Source organism: Sylvia atricapilla, chromosome 4, assembly GCF_009819655.1.
Source record: "Sylvia atricapilla isolate bSylAtr1 chromosome 4, bSylAtr1.pri, whole genome shotgun sequence".
Classification (NCBI taxonomy): Eukaryota; Metazoa; Chordata; class Aves; order Passeriformes; family Sylviidae; genus Sylvia; species Sylvia atricapilla.
The window spans coordinates 2,996,572-3,018,474 of NC_089143.1; the positions used below are offsets into that span (position 1 = coordinate 2,996,572).

At 44.4% G+C, this 21,903-nt stretch overlaps 1 protein-coding gene across 1 annotated transcript in view; it reads left to right on the top strand.

The window, feature by feature from the left end:
- The first annotated feature begins 7,670 nt into the window (after positions 1-7,670).
- Positions 7,671-21,903, top strand: part of MTUS1 (microtubule associated scaffold protein 1) — a 117,667-nt gene continuing 103,434 nt past the window's right edge. The window contains exon 1 of the mRNA XM_066316930.1: positions 7,671-7,741. The gene's annotated coding sequence lies outside the window, so the exon portion shown is untranslated. The remainder of the gene's footprint in view (positions 7,742-21,903) is intronic.

The following is a 21,903-nucleotide window of genomic DNA, read 5'->3' on the forward strand; positions in this document are numbered from 1 at the left end:
CTGACCTGCTTAAATGACACTATGAAATGACACTAAAGAAGGGGGGGAAATTAGCCCATTTTTAATCTAACAACAAAAGATGAGAATGAAATTGCTTTGACTTCAGCAAAATTTTGGTTTTTTTAAGGTCTAGAGTGAGCTAGTGATGAAACCACTGAAAAATACGGAAAGAAACTGCCCATATAATCTTTTTCTTCTATTAATTTCCCTTAAATAAATCCTAGTGCTAATCATTCCTCTGCAGCCCTCTGTTAATCACTGTTTTATGGCTGAAGGCTTGGAGCTGTGGCACAGACACAGCTCCTAAAGGCTGAGAACCACTTGTTTTCTGCCAAAACACACTTTCAGACAGGTCTGTGCAAAAAGTCACTTCGAATTGTAGCTTCACCTTCATTTTTGAATGAACCACAGCTGGTTCCTTTAATAGAGAGATCTTAAGGATGGCTTTTAGGAAAAAAAGTTTTCCTTTAAATAAACAAAATAAAACAAAACAAAATAAAATGAAAAAATCCACCCAACCCTGGAAAAGAAAAAGGTAAGAATTTGTTGTGCTGGCTCTGACAGCTAGATTATCTCCCTTTTCTCCAGCTTTTCTGACTCATCTGCCAGCATCTTCCTTGGAGAAACCCTCCACTGTCACCTCTTATTTCTCATCAGGTGCCACAGAAATTTATTGTCAAACATTGCCTCTTTATCACACCACATAACCCCCTCAGCCAGCATCTACTGGCCCTTTTTTACAGGTCTCTTCCTGTCTCTCCTTTGACCAAATCACTAATCACATTAGTGCTCTTTTGGTTATTTAAGTATCAGCTCCAGTGCAGCACGACTGAAAACCAGGATTTTAATGTTCTTGCCCTTCAGTCGTTTCAATTTCATGGATGTGGATGTCTCCGTGTTGACATCCACAAAAGAACACCCCTGTTCTCTTAGGAAGTGGGCAGGTTTGACTGGAAATACTGACATTGTGGCAATATCTGACTCTCAAAACATCTTCTCGTGATCTGTGATTGAACCTTTCCTGGCAGCCATCCTCCTGCAGGGTTTACCATCTCCCTTGCTGTGGTATCCCTTCCCCCTGGACTTGACAAAGGCAATTAAATTCTCAGCTGTACTCTCACGGACTGAAGCTATTGCATTAAGGATAACTCTGCTGGTTCATCATCTGTGTTCACTACACCTTTCCTTTCCTCTCAGAATAACAAATAGCCATATTTAGGTGGGTTTGGGGATTTTATTTTTTTTTTCAGAAGTCTGCTCCTGTGAAAGTGTGTTTGCTTAGAAAACAGTGTTTGTGGAAAATGCCAAGGTGTAACACTTGGTACAATTCTCATTCTGCATGTGGGTATGTAAACTCATTGAAATGACACTAAAGAAGGGGGGGAAATTAGCCCATTTTTAATCTAACGACAAAAAAAAAGTAATTAAAAACCTCTAGAAGAACATCACACATATTTTCAATCGTTAATATCAGAAAGAAAAAAACCTATATTGATTATTTTACATATTAATAGGAACAAAGCAGTTTAAGAGGTATTTTAACTCCACAGAAGATGAAACTTACGGTATTTGCCTTAAGAAAATGATTCCTAAAATTATTGGATGGATTTGTTCTTATGAATTGTGCTGTTAGAAACCATGAGCCAATTCTTAAATGTCCCTTTAAAAATAATGGAAGGAATAAATAATTGATAACACAGTGTAGAGGTTTATCCCACAGATAATGGCCCATGAAGGAAATAGTTTATTACATCAGGGAATCAAGTAAACTACAATTAGCCTAATTGTTAAAGCAGAGTATTTTCTATTTTCACCAGAGCTGGCTGTAAGGAGGGCTGAACCTTGCTTTACTGAAAACCATATGGAATAAAAAAATTACACGTGTAAATAATTTAGCTGAGAGATCAGTGATGTGTTCACCAGTACTTTTTGTGAGGATATACACAGTCTGTTTGATTGTCTTCCAAACTGTGGAGGAAAAATACCAAAGATTCTTAGAATGATGATACTTTTAGCTGTTACAGGGAAAATCATCAGCAGAATTGCAAGATCAAACCCAAATTACTATCTAAGGACATTTTCAACATTTTCAGCAGCACCACTCAATGATTTTCTCTGTAGTAAGTACACACTTTAATTCAAATAAGTCATATGAATGTGAAGTTTGTGGTAAAAAAAAAAAAAAAAAAAAAAAAAAAAAAAATAATATTCATTAGTAATTGAACCTCAGAAGATAATGAAGACTTTCAACTGTGCTGTACTTTTGTTAAACCAAAATTGGCACTGGCCAGCAGAAAGGTTTGTTTTGTATTAATGCAGTACTTTAAATGTAGTCTGCATAAGCAAAGGGGAAAAGCACTCATCACTTGCCAAAGAGTTTGAATGCAGTTATCCACAGTCATTACTGGCCCTCTCTCCACCTGAAAAAAAACACCAACCCCCCAAAAAAACTCAAAAAACCTCAAAAAAAAAAAAACCAACAACAAACCAACTTAAAAAAAAAAAACCAAACTAAAAAAAAACCCACCCAAAAAACCAAACCAAAAACAAACAAACAAACAAACAAACAAACAAAAACACACCAAAAAAACCCACAAAACCAAAAAACCCCAAACCAAATAAAAAAACCCATCACAAGAGAGTGCTTTAACCTCCAGCTGCAGGAATTTCATCTGACAGAAGCCAGTCTCCTGATGCCAGAGCATGGCCCATGAGCACACTGCAGTGTAACATAAACCCACAGCATGGTGTTTTCTCACACACAGCCAGGGTAAGACTTCTCACAGGCTGTAAATCCACCCCAGCAGAGCTGTTTGGAGTGCTGAGAGCTGCAAGTTCTTGCACCAGTTTGCTCTGGGCCGTGTGCCCCCAACACCAGAATCTGCAGTAAGCAGCGTGAGAAGCACCCAAGTTGTCAATTACTGACATTCCAATAAAGCATTTAATTCTTGAGTTAGGCTTCAGCGGGGTCTGCATTTAGATTTTGGCATTTTTCAAAAACATGACAGGAGGAAGGAGAGGTTCTTTTAGCAGCTTAGCAGGCAGGTGTAAGACCTGGAGGGTCATGAGGACAACAGTGAGGTCCTATCCGACAATTCCCAGGGAATTCCCTTCATCACCAGGCCAGAGGCTAGCTGGGAGGAACGTCTTTCGTTGTGTCTGCTGAAAGTCTGTTATTCTGAACAAACTAATCCACATTCATTGGACCAGGGAAGCAAGGCATCACTTTGCAGTGCCACAATTAAGGTCCCTAGCTGGGAGTAGGGAAATTTAAATTTCAATCCCTATTACAACATTGCTTTTCTAGGCAATTACCATATAATATTAAAGTACACAAGCAACCTTGAAGAGTCAGGAACAGAAACTGAGTTCCCTAATAACCTATTCAAACCCATCCATTACCCTGGATACCAGCAGGACACACACTTGGCCATCCTGTGCTGCTGCATTTTTACTGTTATTGATACTCAAGTTACCTGGTACTATTTCAAATTATTTATACCTGCTGCAATCATATCTGTTATTAAAGACAGACATATATTCATCCTGGAGTATGACTGCATCTGAAAGTATCTTCCAGAGCCATTTGTGGAGCCTGCTCCTGTCTACTCCTACTGACAAAAAACAGGGAAAGAATATTAAGAAAGCTCTTTTGGTCCATTTATTCTCTTTACCACCTATTATGATATTCACCTCTTGCTTTGGTGTCCCAAATTCTTTCCCGTATTTTATTCTACTTTGGGCTCCAGGCTACTTGCCCCCTCATCATCCTTTATATTTAATTTCTCTTCTTAAAGTGATTTTGATTGTCTTTTTTTTTCTCATTTCTTCCCCTCCAATTTCAACATTCAGTGACATGACCCTGCAGTATTCCTCCTACATTTATAAACTCAAAAATGCATGGAGCAGAAGAAGTAAGGAAGAAAATAAAAGGCAGAGAAGCAAAAGTCATTATCTCTTTTTAAAAAATTCTAAGTATCTGGTTTTCAATTCGATTTTTTTTCCTTGATTACTGGGGTATGAAAAGCCTAGACAAACAACAAAACCAGGGGAAATTCAAGAGCCATCAGAGTGGAATGGTTGCAGCAAATGCTGAATGAACTGTGATCTTTGGCAGGATAAAGATCAACACCACAAGCGTTCAGCTGTAGCGATCAGTCGATACTTTCCAGACCATCCCCAGGGTGACAAAGACAGAGGCATTTTTAAGTTGTAATTGAGATTAGCCTTGATACATACAGTTGGGAGCCATGCCCGTGAACTTCGCTAAAAGGCTGGCTGTGTAAACTATCCATCACTCAGTTTCACATGAGCAGTAACCTAATGACACCACAAACATTTATCCATGTCCCTTGCTCCACACTTTTAGCCACAGCAGCAGACTGAAGTGTTTGCCTCCCAAGGTCTGGAGCCCCACACAGACTCCCCTGGGGTGCCCAAGTTTTGTACAACGCTCAGCAAAAAAAGCACTTTTTAGCCCAAAAGCACTGTTGCTAGATTCGCAGTCATGTGCTAACTGAAAACTCATATGTAATGAATGGTACTGACTCCAGCATGCTTTGGATGAAGCCCATAAAGACACACAAGATTGCTTGTCATGGATGGGAATAAAATATTTTGTTTATTACTCCTGAGCCAACCACAATAAATAGCTCTCTTTCATGTGGTGATGAAACAAAGCAATCACGCTGTAGTCCTTTTTTAATTATTAGCTTGAAAGAAGCAGTCTCTTCCTGGCATGTTTAATTGTGAATCATATTCATCCCGTATATAAATAGCCAGCAACTGTATATAGTAGGAGAGGGCAGAGAGGAAGGTCAGGGAATTAGCTTGATGTCAAGAAAGCATTTCCTGTGGAGTCACCAGCTCTGTCCTGGATCCAGACTCCCACGTTGGCACACAGGGAGCCTGCAGGCTGCTGTGCCCTCCTGCCCCAGACAGCCCAGCTAAGCGTCTCCAGCCCTGCTGCCGCCTGGAAGCCTCTCCTCCCCAGAAACTGCACACGCATAATTCACTTCTTGGGCCTTTGTAATGATGGGAGAAAGATTTTTCCCTCTCTGCCTCAAGTCACGGGCAGTGCCACCGCTGGGAGGACACAGCTTTAGTGCCGAATCCCCAGCAGCTACTCCACCGGGTCAGGGAGACCAGCACAAAATGAATTTTCCCCACTGAAATCCGAGTGGACACATCCTGGAGGGAAGCGCTGGATCTACTACCACTGATACTGAGAAGTGGCAGCAAATAACACCATGGTCAGAGTGCTAAAAAGAGTACGGCAGAGTTAAAAGTTGTGGCCAGACACTAAACTCACACACTTTCTGTCTGGTTTGCGTTTATAAACCCCTCTGCATCCACACGAACTCAGCCCAAGACTGTCACTGCACAGCTCAGGCCGTCAAGGAGATTATGCCTGAACCTCCCGAGACTTTCTGCGGTAACCTGGACATTGCTTTAGTGTTGCCACACACTGGCTAACCTCAGACCAGCTCTCAGCTGACCTCACAGAATCCTCGAGGTTGGAAAAGACCTTAAAGATCCCCCGGCGCACCTGTCAGCCCGCGCTGCCGCTGTGACCTGCCCGAACTGTGCCAGCACGCACCGCATCCGCACGCCTCTAACCATCCCCAGGAGCGGCGACTCCCCGGGCACCGCAGCAACCGCAGGGATTTTGCAGGAGCACGCTTCTTTTCCACGCTCCCCTCATTGGGGCGGGCAGGGAGCGAGGCAGGGAGCGAGGCACGGCGCGGCACAGCTTGGCTAGGCACGGCACGGCACGGCACGGCACGGCTCAGCACGGCATGGCTCAGCACGGCATGGCTCAGCACGGCTCTGCACGGCACGGCTCGGCTCAGCACGGCACGGTTCAGCACGGCACAGCTCAGCACGGCACGGCACGGCTCAGCACGGCACGGCTCAGCACGGCACAGCTCTGCACGGCCCGGCACGGCTCTGCACGGCACGGCTCGGCTCGGCACGGCACGGCTCAGCACGGCTCTGCACGGCTCGGCACGGCTCTGCACGGCTCGGCACGGCTCGGCACGGCTCTGCACGGCTCGGCACGGCGGGGCAGGGCGCTGCCGGCGGAATGCGGCCCGGCCGGCCCAGGCGCTGCCCCGGGCGGGTGATTTAGCCCGGCTGTCCGGCACCGGGACATCCATCCCGCGGTGTCTCAGTTTAAACGCACGCGGTTCGGAACCGAAGCCAGAGCGGGCAGCTTTTGGCGCCGTCCGTTTGAAGCAGCGCACTTTGCCCGGCTTGGCTCGGCTCGGCCCTGCCCGGCTCGGCTTGGCTCGGCCCGGCCCGGCTCGGCCACGGCCCCCGGTTCCTCCAGAGCCCTCAGGAGCAGCGGCCGTCTCCTCCTCCATGCCCTGCGGTATTTTTAGCCGCTGACCCACTTCCCCCGCCCGGATACCTGCTCTGCTCTCACCGCCCGGCCGGGCCCGCACCGGCACACCGCAGCGCGCAGGGCCCGCGGGGAGCGCCAGGTGAGCGCCAGGTGAGCGCCAGGTGAGCGCCAGGTGAGCGCCAGGTGAGCGCCAGGTGAGGGCCAGGTGAGCGCCAGGTGAGCGCCAGGTGAGCGGGGCTGCTGCGGCCGGGACACGGCGGCGCCTGGCACAGCACGGCACGGCTCGGGGCCGCTGAGGGCACAGCCCGGGGCCGCTGAGAGCATAGCCTGGCCGCTGTGGGGCACGGCCCGGGGCCGCTGGACAGCACAGCCCGGGGCCGCTGAGGGCACGGCCCGGGGCCGATGGAGGGCACAGCCCGGGGCCGCTGAGGGGCACGGCCCGGGGCCGCTGAGGGCACGGCCCGGGGCCGCTGAGGGCACGGCCCGGGGCCGCTGAGGGCACGGCCCGGGGCCGCTGAGGGGCACAGCCCGGGGCCGCTGAGGGGCACGGCCCGGGGCCGCTGAGGGGCACAGCCCGGGGCCGCTGAGGGCACGGCCCGGGGCCGCTGAGGGGCACAGCCCGGGGCCGCTGAGGGCACGGCCCGGGGCCGCTGAGGGGCACAGCCCGGGGCCGCTGAGGGCGCAGCTCGGGGCCGCTGAGGGGCACGGCTCGGGGCCGCTGAGGGGCACAGCCCGGGGCCGATGGAGGGCACGGCCCGGGGCCGATGGAGGGCACGGCCCGGGGCCGCTGAGGGGCAGAGCCCGGGGCCGCTGAGGGGCACGGCCCGGGGCCGCTGAGGGGCAGAGCCCGGGGCCGCTGAGGGGCAGAGCCCGGGGCCGCTGAGGGGCACGGCCCGGGGCCGCTGAGGGGCAGAGCCCGGGGCCGCTGAGGGGCAGAGCCCGGGGCCGCTGAGGGGCACGGCCCGGGGCCGCTGTGGGGCACGGCCCGGGGCCGCTGGACAGCACAGCCCGGGGCCGCTGAGAGCATAGCCTGGCCGCTGAGGGGCACGGCCCGGGGCCGATGGAGGGCACGGCCCGGGGCCGCTGTAGGGCACGCTGAGAGCACGGCCCGGGGCCGATGGAGGGCACGGCCCGGGGCCGCTGAGGGGCACGGCCCGGGGCCGCTGAGGGGCACGGCTCGGGGCCGATGGAGGGCACATCCCGGGGCCCCAGTCCCGAACGCCGGCCGGCGGCGCTGGGCAGCAGCAGCAGCAGCAGCAGCGGCAGCAGCGGCAGCGGGCGGTGCCGGGGCCTCCACGGGGGCGGAGGGGAGGCGGTGCCGCTGGAGAGCGGCCGCCGCGCACTTTTCTGCAGCGACGCCGATCTACGAGTGAGGAGTAACGTGTGCTTGCCGCCGTAAGTGCTGACTTGGTGTCTTTTACACAAGCGTGACCGCTCTCTTTTCTCCCTTTTCCTTCCCTCCTCGCTCTCTGAGGGAGGGTTTCGCGGATAACGGGGCAGGGAGCGGAGCGCGGCTGGGGCAGCCCGGGCTCCTTGGTGCCGGCGGGGGAAGCGGGTCACCGCCGCTCCGTGCTGCTGGAGTGCTGCTGGAGTGCTGCTGGAGTGCTGCTGGAGGTTACTTAGCTTACTTTCCTTCTTTTTTTCTCTGTGGCTCCCGCGGCCTCGGGGCTCAGCGCAGGTGCGGGCCCGTCCCGAGGGGCCTTTCCCCGGCACCGGGGCTCACAGCCCCAGCCCTGTGTGTGTTCGGACTTTTCCAGACTGACAGATACTAAAGTTGTATATCTCTGTCCCAGCTTTCTTTTTTCCTTTTTTTTTTTTTTTTTTTTTTTTTTTTTTTTTTTTTTTTTTTTTTAGCCTAGATGAACACTTGGCGCCCCGTTTGATATCTGTGAAATGTGCTGCAGCTCGCTCTCCTGCAGCCGGCAGTGCTTTGGTCCTGCAGCACAAGCACCAGCACTCCTGAGACTTTTAAAGGAGTATTTTTAATGCTCGCTCCTCTGCTTGCTGCTATTTATACCGTGCGAGGTTGGCAAGGAGAGTACGGCCGGAGTTTGAAAAGGACATTGAGCTTTAACTTGATACCATTGTTCCAAGGCCAAGACGAGAGTGCAGATATTTAAAATAAAACAAAAAGAAATGCCCAGAAAATGATCCCGTGAAAACACACTACCTCTGTTTTTCCACCGCGTGATCGAAGCAGAGAGCTGAGCATCCCCTTCTGGTTGGGGTACGTAGGTGATGTTCTGCTGTGGGTTTAAACTTGTGCTTTGGTTTTATGATTTGCTTTGTGCTTGTGATGCGATGGACAGTACAGCTGGTTAAATAAATCATTACTGGCCACTGCCTATGCATTGGGAGGTCTTAGAGTAGCTATAATGTAAAATATAGTTAACACTAAGTCTAACAAATTGGATGATACCTGTGCTGTTGAATGTGTGTTCATGGGTAGTCACTTTTTTTCTTCTTTTTCTGAATTAATTTGATACACAGTAACACCTCTCTTTATAAAGTGAGAAGAGGTAAGTTTTTCATATAGTGAAACTTAAATTTTGGGAATAGAAAAACTTTACCCTTCATCACTTATATCACTAAGGTTTTCAGAGTGGATGGTGATAATGAATAGGATGGATCTCCCTCTCTGGATTGCTAAATCAGTTTATTAATAATTGTTGATTCCTCGTGACATGCTCCGTGCTCTGGTGGAGCTGCAGAGCAGCATTGTAGCTGCTGGCTCTCGTGACTGCAGCCCAGCCACTGGGTTAACTTAATGTTTTAGTTCTTAACTTAATGTTTTAGTTCTCCTAGTGCTCATTATCCTGGGTGAGCACTAGATTGCATTGGAGCTCTGTTTTTATGGAGTAATTGTACGTGTGGTAACGAGGCTCTGCTGAAAATTCATACAGAGCTTTGATTTCTGGCTGGGATCAGTCTGCTTCAGAGCTGTGGCTGAAACAGTGATCATAACCTGCTAAATCTGATGCTAAAACTTTGCCTGATAGGATTTTCTATTCAGAGTAAGCATGATTCGGTGTGTAAGGATTCCCTAAGTTGAAAATACTTGAAAAAGTGTTAAGTTTTTAGTAGCTATCCCTTTAATGGGTTTAATGATAATTTTAAGCAGTTGGGATTCAGTAAATAGGGAGCCTTACTGCTGGATGCATAATTGTTCCTTATTCTCAGTGTGTTACTTACAGCAGAAATCAATGTCTGAGAATTGACTAACTGCAGAAGGGCAGTGTCTAGGCCTTGAAAAAGTCAAGATTTGACAGAGTAATGACACTCTAAAGGCATTTGGAGCTTCTAACTCTTTCAGAAATTTTGTGGTTTCAAACTTTTGTCTGCCACCACGTAGGTAAGGAGTAAGTTTCTTTTATGGGCAGAGCCAAAATTCTTGTGCAAAAATGTCAGCTCTAAGGAGTTTTTTTGGGTTTTTTTTATTTTAAATCTTATAGGATTTACTATTAAGCTGAGATTTAACATGTCGAGTAGCTAATGGTCTGAACAATCCAGCAAAATAATTGGTAAGATTTGTAACAGGAACTGTGGAATGCAGATTAGCCAGCTGATAGTGTGGGACTGATTTTTTTTTTTATCTACAGAAACAAAAACACACTTATGTTTTTATACATATATATGTGCCATGTACACGTATAAATGTGTATGTTTTGTATAGAAATGTGGTATGTTACATATTCATATAAGATGCTAAAGTGTAGCAGTGCTGTGTTTTGATTGTTTGATGATGAGAGATAATTATGTGATCAGAAGTGCTGCATGTGTTATGAATGATTTGACAGAAGCTGCTGAAGTGATTTCCTGCCCCAAGTCCCTATTTCTGTTCGAGTAATTTTGTTCTATCCATTCAGTTTCATGATGTATCCTGATTTACTGTTTAATTGGGAAAATCGAGCATTTTTGGTTGCCTTTATCCCATTAATTTAGAGGATTACCTGGCGAGTTTGTGAAGTGCTCATTCTATGGAGTGGTGTGGAGTTAAAGCTGGAAAAGTTAATGCTCTTTATTCTGCTGTATTTGATTGCAAGAATTATTGCTTCTTCAGTGTTTGTGCTGTGGAACTGGCTGTTGTACAGTTTGCTCTATGCAAACATTAAAGTGAGAATGATAGCAGCCTACTTCTTTTTAAGGGAGTGCTTGCACTGTGGAGTTTTTTACTTTTCCTGATTTATGTATGAAGATGTTTTTTGACTCAGTAGTTGCTCTGAATGAGGCATGGGAAGACTTGTTTTCTGCTTTCTTATTTTCTCTGTTGTTGCAAAGACAGTACTCTTCTGGTATGAGTATGCTATTGTATAGATATGCTTTATTGCCTGACAGAAAAGTCAGTGCTAGTTGAGAATTTTGTGTCCTTCAAGGAAAAAAATAATATTAATTATGAGTCTTAGTTTTCTGCATGAGTGGGCTTTTTCAGCACCAAAAAGTTATGTCAGGATTTAAATCACACTGTTCAGTGGGAAATTTCCTTTTTCCCATCCCTAGCACCTATGTTAACTTCAGTTTTATTTCATGGACTTCTCCTTCCCTTGGATGAACTGTATTAATCCTTTCACACTAGGTTAACTCAAACTGCTGTTTAGTTTTTACTTGTCCATTTTTTACTTGTTTTACTCTGTTTAGTTTTTTGCATCAGGAAAAACTGAAGCTGCTCTTAGTGGGTGACTTTGATGTGATCTGTGAATTGCCTGCTTGTATTGACTCCCAAATCTCTGTTGTCATTCCTCTTCAGATGGTTCCCTTACGTTTGTCATCTTGTTTGGCTTTGTCAGATGAATTTATTTGAGCCCTTCCAACTTGGCCAAGTTGCCAGTGTGCTCTCAGCAATCCTCAAATCCTTAAACATTTCACGATTATTTTTCTTCTGCAGTCTTAGATAACTATTTAAAAAAATGCAAACTAGCTCGTTTTTGCGTTTAACACAAATGTGGGTTTAATGACTGCAATATGGCAATTGTGCAGGGAAATGAAACCAGTGCACACAAGGCACTGGGAGTTGAATATTGTAACTAACCCACGGTGGGTTTTGATGAGCTGGTTCCAGTGCAGACCCCTGTGAGTGTGCATACAGAGGTTGTCTGTGTGCTCAGGGTGACAGTGGTCATCAGCTGTGCAGCAGAATCCCTGAGGTGGGGTAAAACAGCTGGAATGTGTGTGATGTAGCACTTCATTCTAATGGCTGGGATTCCTGGTGTCCAATATCTTTACTCTGTCCTCTCTGTGCTGGGTCTAACAGGGAGAAATGGGACAAGCTTTCCTCCGGAGTCAGTTTGCCTGTTGTGTTTGCTCCATTCATGCCAGCAAAGAAATGGACAAGCAAAACCAGATTATTGAAGGAGGAGTTGTCATTACCGTGAAAAATATGGTTGTAGATACATTCTGTGGGGTTTTTGTGTGTTCTGGACATATTAGTTTAGTTTAGCTGGCATTAGCTGTGTGATGGCATTAGCAACTGTGCAACTGGCCAAAAAAGAAACTATTTACATCACTGGGCTCCTAAAAGAGTGTGATTGTACTCTTAGGTGAGTATGGATGGGTGGTGCTGCAAGTGTTAAACAGCACTACATGTCTCTAGTGTTGAATTGCAGCAGACTGAATAATCTGGACTGAAGAATTAAAAAAATAGGAGGATTTTGCTGCGCCATCATTGCAGGAGGGTTTGGGAGCTAAGGGATCTGGTGCCATGGCATGGTCTCAGTGCACTGTGGTAAAGACCATGGCCTGGTGAATAAACTGCTGTTAAACAGGAAAGACTATGACTTGGCCATTAGCTATGGATTGTGTTCCCATTCTCACAATTAATGTGATCTGCCTTTCTTATTTTTCTTGGTGCTTTACCTGTGTCCTTCTCGTGAGTCAAATGTGATTACTCTGAGGATGCTAAAGGTGAGATAGTTGAAGACTATTTCAAGACCGTGGTGTGAAACCATTTTTAAATTAGAAGTATAAATTGAAGATGCTGCTGTGCTGGCTTATGCACAGCATACATCCTGTTAATTCAGAGTCTACAAGAATCATCAGTTCTTGGACAGGGTCTGAGTTGCTTGCTCTTAATATCTGATTCAAATGTTTTAGTGGCAGTGAAATGTTTTTTTTACTGTGATTGTTAGAGGTATTTGAAATACCAGTGATGTGACTTTAAAAGGGAAGTCAGGAAGTGCTTTCATGATATTTTCCTCAGGTTTGTATTTTTCTTTAAAAAATGTTTTCATTTACAGAATTAAAATTTGCCTGGGAAGTACCTTTCTCCAACCTCCAAACCGAAGTGGGATTACAGCCTGTGCTAGATCAGGTCAGACATGGCAGGGTGCAGCTGAGTCCTGCAAATGTGTGGTTGGAGGTCCTGTAACCTCTTTTGGGTAATCTAGCAAATAAATCCATTTAAGGAAAGAAGTAACTTGAACTAGGATGGTTGATGTGCCATTTGCAGGATTATAGCCAAGTGTTACAGAAGTTAGTTGGCAATTGTGTCTGGTTTTGGTACTGAGCTGGTTCAGATGAAACACAGAGACTTTCAAGGAAATGGATCTAAAGTCAGCTCTTGGTGGCCTCTGGAATGACACTGATGAGGTGGTTCATTCTGTCCCTGAGCAGGACCATAGCTCTTAATTCCAGCTCTGAGGTGCAAGAGGATTGTGGTTCTGAAGTTTTCTGAATGCTGCCCCCTTTGTAAGAAATTCTCATGTGCTCCCCTGTGAGCCTGTCCTTTCATCCAGTGGAATGAGGTTTTGATGTGTCAGATGTCTTTAGCATTGCTTTCAGTTTGAGGGAAGGGGGAATCTCCAAGTTTTCTGGGTGAAATTAGCTTAAAACCAGCACTTTTAGTGGTATATTCATAAATGGTGAATAACTGGGAGACTGCTTAGCCATAAGTAACAGCTTGATAAAAATTATTTGTAGAAAAGGGGCAGATATACAGTGTGTAAGACTGAAAGTCTTGTCTTGGCAAGCTTTATTTAAAATTTCTGGAGTTCTGGTGGCCTGTGCTATGCAATGGTCAGTACAACTTCCACTCTGTGGAGCAAAAGCAGCAATACACAGCTGTTGTTGCTTTTAAACTGGGTCTCCAATTTTAGAGATGTATATAGGATTGTTTGATTGGCAGTTGTCAAAATTAGATATATTTTTCGCTTTGAGTTGCTTTTGTTATTTTCTTCTCCTGCTTAATTTATTGCTTTTGATGTCTTGGATTCTGTGTTATTTGATGTCACTTCCCTGTAGTGGCAGTATTTCATATGGGGAGTTTTCTTGTGTTTATCTTGGCCTTTAAGTTGCTCAATTAAAAAGACAGTTTATGGCAAACTATTCACCGTGAATATTTGGAAATAACTGGGATAGGTGTTCATTTTGGGAGATGCTGGTTGGTACAGAAACAAATATTCATCATATATCCTAATATTAGGATTATTTCTATCAGTATTAATTCACCATTTGACTTAAGAAGCAACATAAAACTTTAATGCTGTTCTCTTGAATCTTTGTGATGTTCTTTTGGGAAAAACTGAAGAATAACTTGAAATTTGGTTTGAAAGGCTTTTAACACTCCTCTCTGCCACAGGCAGTGCTTTTCGGACTGTCATGTCATCTGCAATGATTCACTTGAAGATTAAACTCTTCTGGTATTCCATTGATGGAAAAGCATGAACTTCCCTGACATCTTCATTGCTAGGCTTTGTTTAAACATTTGTTAAACCTTCTGCTGATTTGCACTGGTTTTGTTCACAATTAAATTGTGCTCTTTGGGGTTAGCAAACCTAAACAACACAATTTTCAGAAAATGCGACTTTTATTGAGTGCCATCATTAAATCAGTGTATGACTTTCCCAGAAACTGGAGAACTGAATGTAATAAGAAGGGAACTGTTGCATCTCGATTTGCTGCCCACATTTTTGTCAAAGTTGGTGTTTGTTGGTGAAGGAGCTGATAGTTAAACACATAAAAGCTCAAATAAACTGAAAACCCACTAGAGTGAAAGGATGGATTGTTTGAAGAACTGATTCTTTCAGCAGGGTGTATGCAACATTAGGGGTCACTTTGTGGAATGTAAAAAAGTAACTTCTGTTAGTGATCCTCTGTCTTAATTCCTGGGAATATTAATACATTATCCTGGGTATATTAATACAATATCCTGGGTATATTAATACATTATCCTGGGTATATTAATACAATATCCTGGGTATATTAATACATTATCCTCAGTATTTTGGACTGAAAGAGTGAGCTTGTTTAGCTCTTCTCTGAAGTTAGCACTGAAACTGTCTTCTCATACAGTTTACAGGTTTTCCATGTAAGGCTCACTGCAGTTTGCTGCAGGTGATCCTGTCCTGATTTTTTTTTTGTTGTTTTGGTTTGGGGTTTTTTCTATAAAAGCATTGGTTGAAACTAGGTGGTGCTTTGTCCATCATTGCATGTGGACTTTGTGATTTCTTCTAAGAGGATTGACAGGTTTTAGTTCTGCAAATGTGCTGGTGTTCAAACCATTACTGAGTTATGGTATGGCTCTTTTTGACCCCTCTCTTCTTTCTGATTATTCCTTTGAGAAGAAAGAAAAGAAGAAAACAAAACAAGTGGACTGCTCCTTTCCACCTTTTGGACATTAGTCTTTCAGTTCTACGTGTACATAATTATTTCTGACTCCTGGCTGAAGCTCTTAAAGCTCCTTTGTTGTCACTGTCTAAGCACATGAAGCCCTGGTGCTGCCCCCACTGTGTCCATGTCGAGTTGCAGGACATCTCTCTCCGCTTTGGTGCTGCTGCTGCTGGCTGTGTGATGCAGACCATTTCTGGATGTAGTGGCCTAGCGGCTCTGGGCAGCCTGAGCAGGCTCTGTTACAGTGCTCTCACATGGTTATTGCTTTTCTCCCATCAGTCGTCAAGGATCTTACAACCATTACTGAGTGGCTGAGTTATCTAATCTCGGGAAGCCTATTGATTGCTGTTGCGCTGTTGCAATCTTAGCTAATGGCATGGTTTGTCTGCCAGTCTCACCTCTGTGCCATGCCTTCAGTGCTGACTTGAGCATTTTATTACATTGTAGATACTAGCAGGCGTCTACAAACATTTGCAGAAATTCGATGTTTCTTGGTGTTAATACTGTCTGAACAACTCTCTGTTTCTGGTGTGCTCTCTATCAGGTACTTTTAAATGGGCAGCCTATAGGATGCTGTATCCTCTCAGTAATGCTTCAGGTGTAACTCTGCAGGAGCTGAACTCTACTGCAGATTTCCACCAAAGACTGTCATTTTGTATGCTTTATTTGCTCCTCATTTAGTGTTACAAGCCAAACTTCTGGAACTTCATTCTTACTCCTTTGTCTTTAAACAGGTGTGGAAGGAATGTGAACTGTTTTTATTGTCAGTGAAATCTTATCCTTTTCAGGTCTCTGTTGGCAGTAGCTGGCATCAGCAGCCTGAAGGTGCTGAAATAAAATCTGTTGGTATGATTCATAGTTCATATGTGTTACAACATGTGACTGGATTTAACGAATTGTTGCCAGAATTGTCTGAGAATTATTTTTATATCACGTAGTAGGTTACTTACCATGTACTTTTTTTATGCTGTAAGAGTAGTTTTATTTGTTGCTGAGTTTCAAGTAATGAAATTTTTGTATCAGCAGGTGGGTTGCTGGAGTTGTTTCTTTGCAAGCTTTCCCTAAATGAAAGGAGTTCCTCAGATATTTTGCTCTGTTTGCAGTTTTACTTGTCTCAGCATAGAAGAATCTCAAAACTACTGATGTTCCCTGTAGTGCATCTGTGTTCCCTCTGCTTTGTCTCATTGCCATAAACAATTCATGGGACCTGTTGAGGAATTGTTCTAGCTGAGTATTCTGGAGCTGAACTGTCTGGGTGTTGTCTGCTGACACATTATTAAAATCAGCCAGAGCCTTGATGGCAGGAGATGATAATGGCTGGTTCTGCAATCGGCACAGGTTGGTGGCCTTGGGCAGCTGGATGCCTTTGGCTGTTTGCTCTCTCAGTATCTGCCTGGAAGGACGGCACAGGCTCGTCAGGCAGCTGGCAAGGTCACCTCCTTTAGTGTGCTTCAATCTCTAGGAACAAAATGAATCTTCCTGCTCTGTTCTCTTGTAGTGAATAGCTTCAGATTTGGAGTTATGCAGACCACTGCTTCACCTAAGGATTCTTTGTGCTGTCTTTGTGTAGTCCTTGGTATTCTAATAGCAGATAAAACAAACCTTGTGAGCTCGACAGTTTTCTCAGGAGATTGGACATCCACTTCATTATGTATACTGCTTGTGGTAAAAGCTTGCTTTTACCCGATTGCACAAGCACACAGATCAAGATGTCTGAGCAGTTTCTGTGTGTGGTTGGGACTCCTCTTTGCCTTTCTTTCCTTGCCATGAACTCGTTTGGGTTTGTGTGCCATAGATTTTGTGTGATGAAATGTCCTACTGCTCAGCAAGTGGGCTTCAAAATCAAGTACCATAAAGCCAGTCTTCTGCCTTAAAGATTTCTCATAGGTTTCATAATACTTCTATTGGGCACAACTAGTACTTATTTGTGCTTCTCTGCTTTAATCAAGCTGTACGCATCTCAACACTTCAGAAGTTAGTAAGTCTGGTTCCAAATTTCAGCCAGCTTGAGCTGGTAGTTCATTTAATACCTTAATTGCAAGGTGATAATTGAATAGGAGTCGTCTTCAGTTTCCTCCATGCAGAGGCTGTATCATTAGACCTTCTGAAGTCTTGCTAAATGCTGCCTCTACTGAAAGATGTATTGCAGCTTTAGCTATTACTTTAACAAGAAAAGCATTGAGCATGGTGGGGTTTTTTGTTCTATTGGACAAGAAGCTTCCCTGCTTGTCCAGGTGACCTTCCAGCACAGGCTGGTGGTGCATGCTGTGTTAGTTGGGGTCTCTGAATGTTTTTCAGCACTCAGCTTTTTCCCCCTGTCCCAGCCTGGTGGCAGTCAGGGCTGTAATCCTCCCCTTGGTGCTCAGCTATCCACTGCAGTGTGTCCTGTAAGAGAGGTCACAGTGCTGCTGTGCTGATGTGTAAGCCTTACTCTACACTACAGATGTGTAGTCACAAAACACACACTTGTAAAAAATGCACTTTATAGACAAAATCAGCACTGCGAGTGGAGCCTTGAAAGGAATGACTGTAATGTCCTCAAAACTGACAAGGGTGAAGGTAAGGAACTGCAGGAGCTGGAGCAGCCCTCCCAGCAGAACATTTGACACTTGAGTGGTGTAGCTTGGCATGTGGGCATGCCTCCAGCCTTTACTCTCCTAGGGGCTACCCTGTTGGGAAGGTGTCACCTAAATATAGTAAGCCTGTGTGGTGGGGGTGGTTTTTTCCCCTGCAATGGGCTATTTCCAGTGTAAAATAAGCAGGAGAGCTTTGTCTTCTACAAGGTCACAGGCTTTCAGATATTTCCAGTTGTTTAGCTTTCTTGTTGAAGGCCGTGTAGAAACTGTGTGGCAAACCTTGAGATCAATATTTCTGTTTTCTAATCTCTAATGGGGTGCATATCACTGATAAAAGATGTCTGGTTCTGGAGAGGTCATTCCGTAGTATCTATGTAAGTTATATTCAGTGCATGTTTTTATCTGATTGGTGTCAGAGTAAAGCTGCTGTTACAAACTGCTTACTTATTTATAAACAGAGAATGCAAGCTTCCCATAGAGGGGCAGCCTAGAATTTTGTTCTTAAAAAAACCGTAGGGGAAGAGACTTCTAGGAAAAAAAAAAAAATCAGTTGCAGTATGTTCTTGATGGCTGGCTGATGGTGGTTTTGTTTCACCAACCAATGGCTTCATATAAAAGTATGTTTGTGGTTGTCAGAAGTAAATAGGTAGATGCTATAGAGAATTAAGCTTCTCAATCTCCAGGAGCAGTCATGGTCTGCAGGTAGCAGAAGGTGCTTACAACACAGCTTCAAAGTGGTGGCCTGGCTCCTTCCCTGAACTTCCTGGGATGATCTTCTGCCCCCCAAAAAATTAAAAATGCAGTATTCATGTCCATCCCATTTCTGTTTACTTTGGAGTGAACACTTGCAACAGTGTACAGATAGATAGGTCCTTGAATCTCTTAACTGTTAATAGTCTGTCAGTGTATATATTCTGTTTTCTGGTATTGTTGTAGAGAAGTCTTAGATGGCAAATTCATCTTACTTTGCCTCGAAGTAACATTGAATAACTGGATAATCAGACCATCTAAAACTATTAAGAGTAACTGTAGCACTCCTGTGTTTTTTCATTCAGGAAAAGAGTAGCATTTTTAAACCCAGAAGATGAATCTGTAGTGTTGAAAAGGAAAAATGTCAAATAACATTTGTCTGTCCACTCTTGCGAAGAAGTCTGTCACTGAAGTTACTCAGGATGCTGTAATATCTTTTCCATGCTCTTCAGCTCTCCCAGAAATGGCTTTCAGAAAGAGGCAGGATGGCCTTTGTTCTCAATGATAGTGCCTGGAGAAAAATTTAATCTCCCCGGACTAACGGCCGGCTTTCTACACACCAGTGACTTTGAGGTTAATGTTTAAATATTTAAATGGATTTGGCATGTTGCCATTTAAATGGAACAGAATGTGCTTAACCTGAAACTCAAACAGTTCCCTGGGTAGCCAAAAAAATAAATAAATTGCTCAAGAGTGCAGTGATCTGGTAAATTGAAGGATTATAGTTGATCCTGAACGGAGTTATCCCAAAGGAGGAATATCTGTGTGATCTTTTCCTGTTGAGGGGAATTTTTATGAATGTTATTGGAACTTTTTACAGAAGTTCTTAGGCTAAATGGTGGCACTCATCTGTGGGTCAAAGTCTGGTATAAACAAGTTCTAGTGTAAGGTAGTAAAAATAATCTTAAAGGACACTGATCTACATAAAGGAATTTCAAACTTGTTGAAAACGGGGTAGCTTGCTAAATTCTGATGGTTTTTAGTTCTCTTCCTCTTGGGTTGGAATGGAAGGGTTGACCAAAGTTTGATGCATGTAAAGCTCAAGCTTAGTTTGGGAATCTTCATACTTATAACTTGAAATGGAAGAGGATAAAGAAGAAAGGCAATAGCAAGTGCACACCTGGAATTCTTCACATCCCTTGGGTTCTCTACCTTAATCCAGAGGACTGTGTTCCCAGTGCCTGCAAGAGGTGGGAGCTTTGACCTTGAGACTGCATCCCTGATCCAGTCAGATTCTGACCTTAAGCTTACCAAGAACTTGCTAAAAGCATCCCACTTCGGGGAGGTTTCCTGTCTCTTGTGCCAAATGATGCAAACTCAGGTTTTCTGCCAAGGATCCCAAGGATTTTCTCATTTCCTTCACATTCTACACTGATGACTGCATGCTCTCTGTAGGTGAAAGAATGAAGTAGTGTTCAAGGCATGCTAAAGAAAGCTGGGCTGGACTGGAGAGACAATTTTCTTTCCTTTCTTATACAAATGTCATGTTCAAATTAAAGAAGTATGGGAATTTTTCAACGTGTATAGATGCGGATCCTCACACTTTAGAACTCTTAATGGAAATAATTAGAAATCCCGTAACTCCAAGTCTGTGAAAGAAGTATTTGAGGTTGCAACAAGTTCCCAGACAAAGTAGTGTTTTGCTGAACTCTGATTGTGTGGTATTTGTACTAAAGCACAGAAGTGAAATTGTCTGGGTCAGTGTTGGGTATTTGTTTCAACTCATGTTTGCATCCTAGAGAAAAGAATGACACTCAAATGTCCAGCACAGAATTCATACATCACATACTATGATGGCATTTATGTGACCTAAAGGGAGGGTCCCCCATTAATGGTTAGGAAATCTCCACAGTCCCAAAAACCGTCCTCCACGTGAGAGCTACAACTCTAAAATTGGTGTGAACTACTCTTCTGCATTGTCTGTGTCAGTAGTTGGAGACAATTTTATTACAGTTGAATGTATTTGGTGATTTCCTTATAAATGAAAAGGAATTTCTGTTAAAATAACTGTTTCACGGATCATTTCAAGAAGGGAGGTCAGACAAACTGCTTTTTGTAGACCAGCCTCTTCCTGCTGGTGGTTCAGAGGTAAGGGGAAGATGGAGACAAAGAAAAGTTTACTCTTGAGTGCTTTAAAGATAGATAATAAAAGGACAATCTGTGTTTCATTCAAGAAATAACACATTCAATACCTCAGCTGGAAAACTTCCAGTAGGAGCTTTTAAGATGAAATTTTAAAATCTTATTTTTGAAGAAAAAGGCTCTTTTTTACCCCTTGTGTGTTAAATTTAAGGAGAACAATGTGTTCAAACTGTCATTTTAACTCTCAGAAGATTACAGTGATCTGTGCCTGGTGCTGCCATTTGTAGTCAGCTTGCTCCTGCAGCAGTCTTTAACATCCTTAGTTTAGGAAAATTTTCCTTGGGGAAAAGACTCTAGCAGTCAGAAGTGGTAGGCAAGAAATTAGAAAAACCTGTTCAGGAAAGCACAAAGATTGTGGATTTGAGCAGTCTGCAAAATATGAATGGATTGGTCAAACAGAAGAGAAGTTTGGATCTCTTCTGAAGGGGAGAGAAGAAGGAGAGCAGGTGGTTGGTGATCACTTTTTTTACAGAAAAATATTTGAGCTGTATTTAAATAGAGTGAAAGTATGTTAATCTCCATGAGAGAGACTGTTATGGGCAAAATAGGGAGTAATGAAGTAGAAACATCAGTCCAGAGCTCGGTATTGACTAACCTGAAAGAACAGCTTTTAAGAAATCCTTGAAGTCACATCAAGCCACAAGTTCAACCAGAAGTCAGGTAATGATGAGATGAGGCAAGCTTGGCCCCGCAGGGAGGAAGAGACTGTGTGTGCAGGGTTCTCCTGGTGCTGCTTTTATTTTGAGTGATGTTAGAACACGGCTGTTGGGTGGCTGTGGTTAACATCCACTGCCTTATGCCGTGTGCCAGCTGAGAATTCACCACGCAGTGATTATCAATGCAGAATGCTTTTGGTGCTGAGGGTCAGCTTCTTCAGCCTCATTATTCATTCATTCTTCAGCCTCATTCATTCTTCAGCCTCCAGTAAATAGATAAGTTTGTTGTTTTAGTTCCTTCTGATTTCTGTGTGTTTGTGTGTTGTTTTTCTTTTCCTCTGGAAGATCACAGAATCGTGGAATGGCCTGGGTTGGAAGGGGCCTTAAAGCATCCATTTCCAACCCTCCCTGGCATGAGCAGGGATATGTTCTATTAGACCTGTCTGTTCAACCTGCTCCAGTGCATCACCAACCTCACAGAAAATATTTTCTTCCTAGTATCTAATCTAAACCTACTGTCTTTGAGTTTGTAACCATTCCCCCTTGTCCTGTCACTACATGCTGTGGTAAATAGTTCCCAGATTTCTAGTAGGCTTCCTTCAGGTAATGGGAGGCTGCAATTAGGTCACCCTGAGGCCTTCTCTTTTCCAGGCTGAATAATCCCAGTTCTCTCAGCCTTGATGATTATAGCCTGCAGATAGCTGTTCCTATTTTGCAGGTGGTCTGTTATTTTCTATTAACTTTTTGATGTAGCGTTTTTCTGATGGTAAGTGCAATGAACTGGTTGTCAGCATTTGAGGCCATGAGATGACAATGACAAACTGTGTAGGGC